This window comes from Grammomys surdaster, unplaced genomic scaffold (genome assembly GCF_004785775.1).
Source record: "Grammomys surdaster isolate TR1022 unplaced genomic scaffold, NIH_TR_1.0 144, whole genome shotgun sequence".
NCBI classification, from domain to species: Eukaryota; Metazoa; Chordata; class Mammalia; order Rodentia; family Muridae; genus Grammomys; species Grammomys surdaster.
In genome coordinates, this window is record NW_021604602.1 from 6,792,122 (window position 1) to 6,803,379 (window position 11,258).

General features: G+C 43.6%; 1 protein-coding gene across 3 annotated transcripts in view; it reads left to right on the top strand.

Annotated features, from left to right (window-relative positions):
* Traf3 (TNF receptor associated factor 3) overlaps positions 1 to 11,258 on the top strand; it is a 107,363-nt gene that overhangs the window by 5,092 nt on the left and 91,013 nt on the right. The window contains exon 1 of one of the 3 annotated variants that reach the window (XM_028764450.1): positions 363 to 467. The exons of 1 other annotated variant lie outside the window; for it this stretch is intronic. The gene's annotated coding sequence lies outside the window, so the exon portion shown is untranslated. Of the gene's footprint in view, positions 1 to 362; positions 468 to 11,258 lie in introns of those variants that run through there. One more of the 3 variants, XM_028764452.1, reaches the window with a different exon arrangement.

An 11,258-nucleotide genomic window follows, 5' to 3' on the forward strand; every position in this document is an offset into this window, starting at 1 on the left:
CGGGCGGCTCCATCCCGGCGGCGGCCCCGGGCCCGGCGGGTCCACCGCTGCCAGGCCCGGCCGCCTCACCGTCTGCGGTGCGGCCCGCCCGCCGCCCCAACTTTGGAAACTTTGTGTGTGCGGCCAGCTCCGGGCCCCAGGCGCCGGCGCTTGAGGCAGACGGGGCAGGCAGGCCTCGAGCCCTGGGTGCCCGCCCCGAGGGGTGCTGAGCCGTCAGCATCTCCGAGGCCCGGGGCTTTGGCGCGGTGAGGAACGACGGAGTCAGGGTGCCCGCATAGATGAGCGTGCTCGCCCTGGCTGGTGGAGGTGGGTTTTTGAGCCATTATTTAAAAGTTTATACTGAGTCATTGCTCTGCAGATGAATGACTGATTCATAGTCGGAGAGCTGCAGAGAGGCTGGAAGGCAGGCGGTTCTGGGATCCAGCTGGGGTCGAATGCACACCTTCCACCTTCGATTAACACCAAAGGTCAGAGTGGGCTCCCCCACGGGCGAGCCATTAAAACGATCCCTGCCTCGGGGCTTGCAGGTTCTGGAGGCGCCAGGCTATGGCTCACGTACGTTTCGCCACGTTTCCACACTGTCATCACCACCGATTGGGGACGCGGGGTATCAGGATTAGACCTTTAGTGAAAATTCTGCGTGGAAAATTCTTTACCTTTAATTTAAAACGGCTACAACACGCAAATGGGTGAAGTGCTGTGGACGTGCTCTGAAATCGAAGAAGCATTCAGATTAATGATCGGTTGAAGGAACTGATTTTATTTTCACGGCGTTTGTACTGAGCTTTGACTCAGTTTTGAGAATGAAATAGAAGGGTGTGTGTGTGTGTATGTGTGTGTGTGTGGTGTATGTGTGTGTTACGTACACACATTTGTAAGTAAGCTCTTTTTTGTGGAGTCTTAAAGGGTTTATCGAGGGTTGTCATCTTAATTTACATTCACAGCATACAACTGAAGAGGGGCCATAATTTTTTTTTGGTAGCATTTCTGTGACTAGGTACACAAGTGAAATCTTTAGAAATGCTGTTTTGTGTTGTATGTAAAATGCTTGCGTGTAGAAATGTTCAGGTGGACCCTCAGTCAGGTTTTAAAACCTTCTGGTATTTTTTTCAGATCTTGAGAAATGGCCTGTTGAAAATACTGCATCATTGTAGGGTGTCTAGCAAGATAGTGTACAGCCATCCTTTACTCAAAGGAGAGGAAATGTTTCCCTTTTCGCCATATTGTGACATCTTAAATATTAAGAATTAGTCTGAAGGTGAAAATTCTCTGGCTAGAGCAAATTGAACGTTTAAAGTGTGGAAACCGGGCATTTTATCACAGGAGTCAGAAGACCCTGTGTGTAGGGTCTGGTGATACATCCTGGCAGACCTTGGGGTCCAGCCTCACAAATTCAAATCAGACCTTATCACGGACAAGGTTTAAGATGTAAGGTGTCTTACCCAGACACCATCTGTTCCAGCTGTCACAATGCAGAAGTCGGGGAATCAAAGAGCTGATCAGGGAGAATTCCAGCATTTTTTAAGCAAGACATTCATGTGAATTTTTCTGTGAGGGAAAAGAAGACCAGTTATTTTTTCTTGGATGCTATCCATTCTCTTTGGAATTAATAAGATGGCCCCAGTGAGGAGGCTGCAGAGACATTCCATTGGAAACAGGCAGTAGCAGTAGCCAGTTGTCTCTGCTGCTCTTGCTTTGAAGAAAGTCCTTCATTTACCTGGGATCTCTGAATTGATGCTTGCTTTCCCTGTGTCTGAGATTTTTCTCTAAACACTTTTGCTAGAATCCCTTATAATGTTTCAGTGTGAATGAGGAAGGGCTTTCTGAGGTATTGTCAGGATACATATGCTAATGAGCTGGAAGGCTGAGCATGATTTACCATTCCCTTAAAACCCTCCTTTAGAATGCTGAAACTACCTCAGGAGACATGAAACTGTCACTGTGGTGTGGCAAGCCTGAGTGAGCTAGCTCAAACACACAAAGGAAATTGCATTAAATTCCCCCATCTTTGTTTTCTCATCTCGTATAGTAAGACTCTCCAGACAGCAAATGAGCTAACCTATCAAATATTATGCAATAGCTCAATTTCCCCTCAATAGTCAGTCTCAGAATTATTATCAGAGAAGTCTCAGAACCCAAGGCCATAGTCTGATTTTGTGGAATCGGAACCCCAGTATGCATCTTTGCAAGTATTTACAGAAGAAAAATTAGTTTTTTGTTGGTATTTGGGTTCATGTATATATATATTTATTACATTTCAGAGGGAAGGGAGCTGAGAAGACCTAATGTGAGGATGGAGGTGAGGCTGAAGGATTTGAAAGGTGACCAGAGAGGGGCAGCCGAGGCCTTGTGAGTGAGACTGTGCTTAGGCTTAGAGCCAGAGTGAGGGCAGCCCAGAGGCCTGCAGACACGAAGGTGGTAGAGAGGTAGCTGGGGATTGGTGCGGTCCCAGAGGAGCTGACAGAAAAGAAAATTCAATTTCAAAAAGAGCAGAAGAAAAAAAAAAAAGAAAAGAAAAAGAAAAAGAGTAGAAGAAACATTAAATATGTTTGTATAATTTTTATGATAATTAATAAAAATATAAAATGCCTTTTGATTTTGGAAAGCCTTTATTGTTTTGCATATTCCAAGAAAGATCTGGGGTGACAGGTCAACCTGGAAGAAGAAGGTGAGGTTCCTATCAGATATGAAACCTTTGTTTGGTGAAACTTGTTGGTGCTTACAGACTTGGGGTCACCTGTCAGGGAGCAGGATGTGAGTACTGAGGTGACTGTTGGCTTCTGGCCCTCCAGAAGTCAGGCTGACATCTTGCTGCATTCAGACAAGCACATTATTAACTGTGACTTGGGAGACTTGCTCATTTAATTAATGTTGAGTTAATGTGCCCTGAGTTCCCATAATCTAGTTACAGTCCACTAGGATGAGTAAGTCACAGCAGCTGCTTTTGGAGCCATGATCTCTGGAAATCTGGGGCATCTGGGCCCCGGCGCACGGTGAAGGGCAGTGCCAGACTCACCTAAGATTTGACTGAGACACCAGCACAGGAACTTTCCACTGGAAGAGCGAAGAAAAAAAAATCAAGTCACTGTCCCACTCTTAGAGAGTTGATTCTCTATCAGGAAAAGCAAGGAAAGTTGTCCACTTTTGTAGGAGAAAAGGAATTAATGAGTTGTGTACAGAATTCTGCAAATGGGATGTGTGTGTGTATTATTGTAAGGGAAAAGTTCCTGGCTGCCCAGACTAGTCAGAGAGGTGTCTGGAAAAGGCACCCCAGTTGGCCATCATGGCCTTAGGAAATCTGGCCCCACTCCTCGGGGGCCTGGGGCCTGAAAATGGCAGTAGAGGACCTCTCCTACCATGTGAGGTGAGACCTGTTAGCTTGCTGCCTTGTTGCTCCCTGATGGTCTGTCTATAGGATGTTAGTAGTACTGGTAGTTAGAGTTTCTCAGATGTTCTAGCCTGTGCTGCCCTTCCACTCTTACAGGCTCTTGTGTGATTTGGAGCTGAGTGGTCTGGCTGCCTCTGACTGAAGGATGTGGTTTATGGAAGGGATGGAGCAATGGCACCAGCTAGAGCCATACAACGTCGCCATGCAAAGTCGCCATGCCTCCTGCTTCTCTTTGTACGTCAATAGTTCTCAACTTTCCAGATGCTGTGACTGTTTATAATATAGTTTCTCACATTGTGGTGACCCCCAACCATAAAATTATCTCATTGCTACTTTGTAACTGTCATTTTGCTGCTGTTATGTATTATAGTGTAACTATCTGATATGCAGAATATCTGATATGCCACTCCAAAGGGGTCAGGACCCACAGATTGAGAACCACTGTTGTAGGTAGAAAATCTGAAAAGGCCTCGGTGGTGGTGAAGACAGAACACATCTCTCGCAGATGCACCACTCTGCTCCTTACCGATGGGCCTGAAACATTTTAGTTCTCAAGAAATGAAATACAGGCCACTGTGTCTCAGTTTTTAAAATTATTTTATTTATTATTATTATTGTATGTGTATGATGTGTGTGTCTCTGTGTGTGTGTGTGTGTGTGTGTGTGTGTGTGTGTAGAGTGGGTGCGGGACACTTTGGGCATGTAGTGGTCAGAAGTTAACTTTGTGGAGTCAGTTTTCAAAGTCACATGGGTTTTGCTGATTGAGCCCAGGTGGTTAACATCTTTGGATGGCAAGTGTCTTTATCGGCTGAGTGTCTCACAGTCCCTAACGATACATTTTATGATTTCATTTTTAAAAGATTTGCTTCGTGTTGATTTAAATCATTTGAAAATTCAATAGAGGGTGGTAAAATGGCTCAGCAGGTAAGGGGGCTTGCTGCCAAGCCTGATGACCTGAGTTTGATCCCTGGAACTTCTGGTTGAGGGAAAGAGTTGATGGAAGGAGCGGATCAACTTTTGCAGATTGCCCTCTGATCTCCACACATATGCCTCTCACCTCCACAATAAATGTAAAGGGAAAAAAAAAGTGGAAGCTATTTGGTAACTTCTCAGGAGGCCATTTTCCTGAGAAAGGGTATCAGGAACTGCTGTTCTGATATCCTAATTTCTTCTCCAGTTCAAACACTGATTATACATCCAGACCATTGAAGCCATATGAATGGGAAGCCTGGTATCCTTTAGTGAGAAAGCTTAAATTGAATAACCAAGTGGAATGATACAACCTTTCCGACAGTAGTAAGTGGCATTCCAGTGGTGAAATACATCTCCAGGAGTCATGATGATTTTGATTTGTTTTTGAGACAGGTTCTCAGGCTGCCCTTGAACTTGGGATCTTTCTGCCATGGCCTCCTTAAGTGCTGGATGAGCCATTATGCCTGGTGAGTCAGAATACTTTTTTTAATTTTTTGGAGATAGATATGTGTGTGTGTGTGTGTGTTGCCCTAGCTGTTCTGGAACTCTGTAGACCAGGATGGGATCAAACTCACAGAGATCTGCCTTCCTCTGCCTCCCGAGTGCTGGGATTAAAGCTGTGTGCCACCACTGCCAAACTGAGTCATGATAGTTTTGAAGAGGTTTTCCAAGGTGAATGTTTGCTCGGTCAGGCTAGTGTGCATTTGGAGAGCTGCATGCACAGGAGATAGGTAGGAGTTTGTGATGCAGTTCTTCTTCCTCCAAGGACCAGGCACATGGCAAGTGCTTGGGGAATATTCTCAAATTCTCTAAGGTGGGAGGGAAGAGAGGCCAGGCCAGGCCAGGCCACAGGGTTTCACTGGGCTTTGAGTCTGTGTTGTAGTTGGCTAAACCTAGTGCTTCCTTTGGTCATTTTCCTGGATGCTACTCTCTCCTCCTGCAGCTCTGATACATTAGAGGGAGTTACACAATGGGAAACGACTACTTTTTGTTATTCTTGTTGTTTTGAGACAGGACCTCTCTATTTAGCTCTGCCTATCCTGAAACTTGCTGTGTAGACCAGGCTGGCTTCAAACTCACAAGAGATCTACCTGTCTTTGTCTCTGCCTCCAGAATACTGAGATTAAAGGTGTGTGCCACCCATCTGGTCGGGAAACTTCTTTGATACAAACTTCTAACTTTCTCGGAAGAACAGGGAAACTAGTCCTCTGGAGCACTTTGCCCATTAATGCTTAGATGTCCTAACTTTACACTGGAAATTAAATCTCTGCTGTTTGGATTAATACAGTCTGTTGTAGCCTTATTATGGGGGTAAATTAAGTGTATAGGTTTCAGAAGGCTTTTCTGTAGGACTTTACCGCCATAGGGATGAGCAAGCCCATGAAGTTTCATCTTACTGTAAATTATACATTGTACTCAATCTGTTTTAGTATCTACATACTCTGCTCCTAATCTTTTAGTAGAATTGATTCTCTAGAAGATACATCGTATTTATTCCTGGCTCTCTTTGGAGCCCCAGATTCTAACCACTCATCTGGAATACTTTTGTTTCCAGGTGTTTTGAAAAAGGGATTTTTCAACCTGTATTTAATCAAACTACATTTCTTTTCTTTTTCCTCCTCCTCCTCCTCCTCCTCCTCCTCCTCCTCCTCCTCCTCCTCCTCCTCCTCCTCCTCCTCTTCCTTCTCCTCCTGTTTTAAACAGGAACCATGCTGGTGGCTAGTTTCCATGCCGTGTAGGGCTGGGAAGGCGCACAGGGTGCTGTGGGATTTGGATCACAGGCTATGCAGGGATTTTTCTTGGAGCTTACCTGTTGTAAGACAACAGAGATGAAGAGGAGCGTCACAGAGTTAAGTCCCATGAGTCTAAGGTGATTCCATGGCTGTCCTTCACAGGAAAGGGAACAGGGAAAGGGAACTGACTAGTTGTTGAGGCTGGAACCGCACCCTTCACAGGAGAGGAGAGGAAGAACAGAGGGCTTTTCTAGAGGTCCTCATTTCCCCACTGCTGTGCGCCCTTTAAGCAGGTAGTTTGTTGCGGCTGTCTTTTGATACAAAGTCTCCCTGTGTAGTTCACTTTGGCCTCACGCTCACCACCTAGCGCAGATTGTCTTGGAACTTCCGATCTTCCTGTCTCAGCCTCCCAAGTTCTGACAGGGTTTACAGGCGTGTGTTACTGAATCTGGTTACAGTGCAGTTGTAGATTTTATTCAGTTGTAGTTATTTTTGGTTTCGAGTGTAGATTTTATTTTATTCCCTATACAGTGTTTTTCAAACACATTGTGGATTGTTGGAGCAGTTTTTCATGCAGTCTTTCTTTCTCTGCTGACGTCTGCCTGACTCCCCTCCCTAGTCTGTTTCCATTCCTTAGCTATAAAACCAGTGTACTTGTATCTTTAACATGCCTAGCTAGGGACTGAGGTTGTAGCTCAATGGTAGAGCCTAGAACAGGCCCTGGGTTTTATCTCCAGCAGGGAAAAAAAAATCAGTTAGGATACTCTTAACCCTAGTGGTTCAGATATTGCATACATCTTGCTGTATGTAGCAGTCCCTAAGCTGATTTACTAAAGTGTTTTCTTTCCTCCTTATCTCTTAATTTACATTTAAACCAGTAGTGTACTAATAATGATGGTATTTAGTCAGCATGTCTTCATAGAGTTTTGTAAGTATTAGCTTGTTAGTGGTGAACAAGTCCCTGAGGCCTGGTCACTCTGTAGAGAGCATGGTTATAGCCCAGCACCCATTTATCGAAAACTTAATTATAACTACAGATTGCTTATGGGAATATAAGTTAAAAGCAAAGAAGCCTTCTCCCCAATTAGCAGGGAAACGATGCTGGCTGTTTCAGAGGCTCTTGCTTTTCAGCTAGAGGCACTGTGAAGTTTTGGTGTGGAACCAGGAAAGGCTTGAGTTTGCTGGACCAGAGGTATGGGGCTTGTTTCATGGCCATGTTCCTACTCCAGGGAGGGCTGGACACCAGGGCTCAACCCAAGTGCCTGGGTTGATAGGGGGTTGTTATTTTTCTTTTAGACAAAAGAAGGTTACGGATAGTAGTGTGTTAACCAAGGACCTCAATGTGTCTAAAACACTTTCCTGCCTTTTCCAGGCTCAAGGAAGTTCTGGTGTCTCTTTTACTAACTTTTAGGTTGAGATGACAGACTTTTGTTTCTTTTTTAGAGACAGGATTTATCTGTGTAGCCCTGTCTGTCCCGGAACACTCTCTGTAAACCAGGCTGACCTCGAACTCATAGATCCATCTGAGAACTCTGCTTCCCAAGCACTGGAATTAAAGGTGTGTACCACCACTGCCCAGCTGTAAGATAACAAACTTTGTAAGGGGGTTGTTTCCTCCTTTGTTTTAACACAGGTCAGCCTGAAGTGTGAATGAAAATGAGACACATTTGGGGCTGGAGAGATGGCTCAGTGGTTAAGAGCACTGGCTTGTTCTTGCAGTAGACTTGGAGTCAATTCCCAATGCCCACCTGATGTCTCACAGCCACTATTGACTTCAGTTCCAGGGATTCTGGCCTCCATGGGCGCCAGACATGTATATAGTGCATACACATACATACATACATATAGGGAAAACACTCACATATATAGAATACGAAGATCTTCTAAAAAGTGGGACATTCATGAGTGGGAGCAGTCAGACACTGGAGTTCAGGTTATTCTTTTAGCTGACAGTGGTGTCAAGTTCCTTACCATCTCTAAACTCAGTTTTCTGTGGATGCAGAGCTGTGGTGATGGGTCCTGCTGAGAGCATTATGACTGATTTCATCTCAATAAACTATATGCTTAAAGTGGCTGAAATAGTCCATTTTATGTTACACGTGTTTTACAGCAATAGCGTGATTGCGAGGTGTAAAGGTGAGGAATATTGGGGTCCTGGAGAGATGGCTTAGCCGTTCAGAGATCAGTCCCCAGCACCTGTGCCTGCGGTGTCACACCGGACCAAACTCGTCTGTCTTCCAAGGGCATCTTTACTCGTGCGGTCATACCACACAGAGACACATTAAAAAGACGTAACACGTGATGGAAGATGAGCAGTGAGCATATCACAAGGGATAGTTCCTGCTGCGACTATAGCACCTAAGCAGTCTCAGAGCTTGTGAGGCAGAGGCAGGAGGGTAGAAATTATACAGTGTGACGCAGACTCTCTTGGAGTGTATGGGTTGGGCCAAAAGAATACCTTATACATGGGGTTGAAGGGAGAAGGTTATTGGACTGTGAAGACCTTCCCCCTCTTCTCTCTCTCTTTTTTTTGGGTCAGGGTCTTGCTGTGTAGTCAAGACTGACCTTGAGACTTGCAGTTCTCTTGCTACATCCTCCTGAGGTTGAGTGTTGGAATTATAGGTGTGAGCTACCATGCCCAACTAGGAAAGTCTTTAGAGCAGAAGGTGAAATATCTGGAAATCAAAGTCACACTATATTTGCATAAAAGGAATAGCTATATTTAGATATCCCTGTTTTTTTTTTAAAGAATGCATTTTTTTTGCATGTGATTGAATTTTGATAGGTTGTATTTTAATCTTTTATTTCTTTCCCATTATTTATCAGGAATAATGTTTTCTGATTTATTCAGGTCTCTTTTAAAATATTTGAAGGGTCTTCTCTAAATTCTCTTAAAATAGCCTGTGTCTTTCATAATCTCTTAGCCTGCTTCTTTTCTTTTGTATATAAAAAAGGTTTATCACCTTAATGAAGAGAGTTTCTGGCATATGGTTGGTAGTCAAGTATTTATATAAATGAGTTCATAAGTTACAGTTCAGCATTTTCTTCCATTGAGATAAAATTCATATGACATTTAATTAACTATTCTAAAGCATACAGTTCAGTTGTATTTAATGTACTCAAAATGTCATTCAGCTATCGGGTCTTTGTAGTTTAATATTATATTGCATACCCATTGAGTAATCACCCCCCTCCCTCCTTCCCAAGCCCTGATCTAGTCTGCTGTGCCCATGGATTTGATTATTCTCAAAATGTCCAGTGAAAGGAGTAGCGAAGTCAATAATAACCATCTGTGTAATATCACTGAGGGGTCTCCAGGAAGGCACTGTTACTTTGTTTCTTCAGTGACTGAATAATAATCTATTGTGTGTGTGTGTGTGTGCACGCACTCGCGTGCACGCACATGTGTTCTTCTGTGTTTGCCCTTTATCTCTTCATCTGTTTGTGAACATTTATCTTTCATCCTCTTTTTTTTAAAATGATTTATTTATTTACTTTATGTATATAAGTATACCATTGCTCTCTTCAGACACACTAGAAGACGGCATCAGACCCTATTGCAGATGGTTGTGAGCCACCATGTGGTTGCTGGGAATTGAACTCAGGACCTTTTGCAAAGCAGTCAGTGCTCTAAAGCACTGAGCCATCTCTCCAGCCCAGCTTTCATCCTCTTTACTGTTTGGAGTAATATTGCCATAAATGGGTGTTTAAGGGTGTGTGTGTGAGTGTGAGTGTGTGTGTGTGTGTGTGTGTGTGTGTGTGTTCTTTTTTCTCCTGGATGTACCTCACAGATGTTGGTATTACAGTTGCTGGTGATACTGCACTATAAGTCTAGCTTGTCCCCACCACTAACTTCTGTTATTCTAGTATATGAATTACTGTGCCATTGTCTTCTTGATTTGTTAGTTCTTGATGATCAGTGATACTAAGTGTCTCTCTATGTGCTTGGTGTCCATTTGTATGTTTTTCAAATGTCTAAGCCCTTTGTCTCTCCTTTAATTGGGCTGATTTTTTTCTTGTTGAGTTATAAGAGCTCTTTATATATTGTAGACATAAAACCCTTTAGATACACAATTCGCAACTATTTCCTCCCACTTAGTAGAATGCTTCATAGATGTTGTTGATAGTATCTTTTGCACAAAAGTTTTAATTGGAGTTCATTCGTTTTTCTTCTATTTGTTACTTGCACTTTTGGTGTCAGCTCTAAGAATCCACTGTTAAATCATTAAGATTTTTACCACTATGTTTTCTAAGAGTTTTATAGTTTTAGACTTTAAGTGTAAGTCTTTGGTCCATTTTGAGTTCATTTTTGTATATGGATCAAAATAGGAGTTCCTTATTTATTTATTTATCTATTTATTTATTTGTGGTTATCCAGTTCTTCCAGCACCACTTTTGAAAGAGTATTTTTCCCCCCATCTTAGCCCTTGGCTGTAGATACTTGAGTTTATTTCTGGACTCTTAGTTCAGATCTCTTGATCTGTGTGCCTGTCCTCATGTCGGCACCACACTGTTCTGGTTGTTGTAGCTTTGTAGTAAATATTGAAGGAGTAAGCTTTGACAGTGACAGTACCCCAACCTTCCCATTTCCAATAGCATTTTAACAGTTCTGAGCCCCGTGATGTTTGATGTGAATTGTAAAGGTTGCTTTTCTGTTTGTCACTGGAATTTTATTTATTTATTTATTTTAAAGATTTATTTATTTTATTTATATGAGTACATTGTAGCTGTCTTCAGACATACCAGAAGAGGTCATCAGATCCCATTACAGATGGTTGCGAGCCACCATGTGGTTGCTGGGAATTGAACTCAGGACCTTTGGAAGAGCAGTCAGTGCTCCTAACCGCTGAGCCATCTCTCCAGCCCATCACTGGAATTTTAATAGGGATTGCACTGAGTCAGTTAGATTGCTTTGGAGGTACCGTCTCAACACCACTTTCCAGTTCATGAACATGGCTGTCTTCCTGTTCTTTTTCTCAGTCCCCTCCTCCCTTCTCTTCCCTCATGATGCTGGGGATAGAGGTCCTAGGAGACTGGGTAGTCCTCTACATTAACTGCTACCCCCACCCCACCTCCTCTACACTGAGTCCCCCCCCCCCCCCTCTCCACCGCGGGCCCCCCCCCAGCCTCCTCTACACTGAGCCCCCCAGCCTCCTCTACACTGA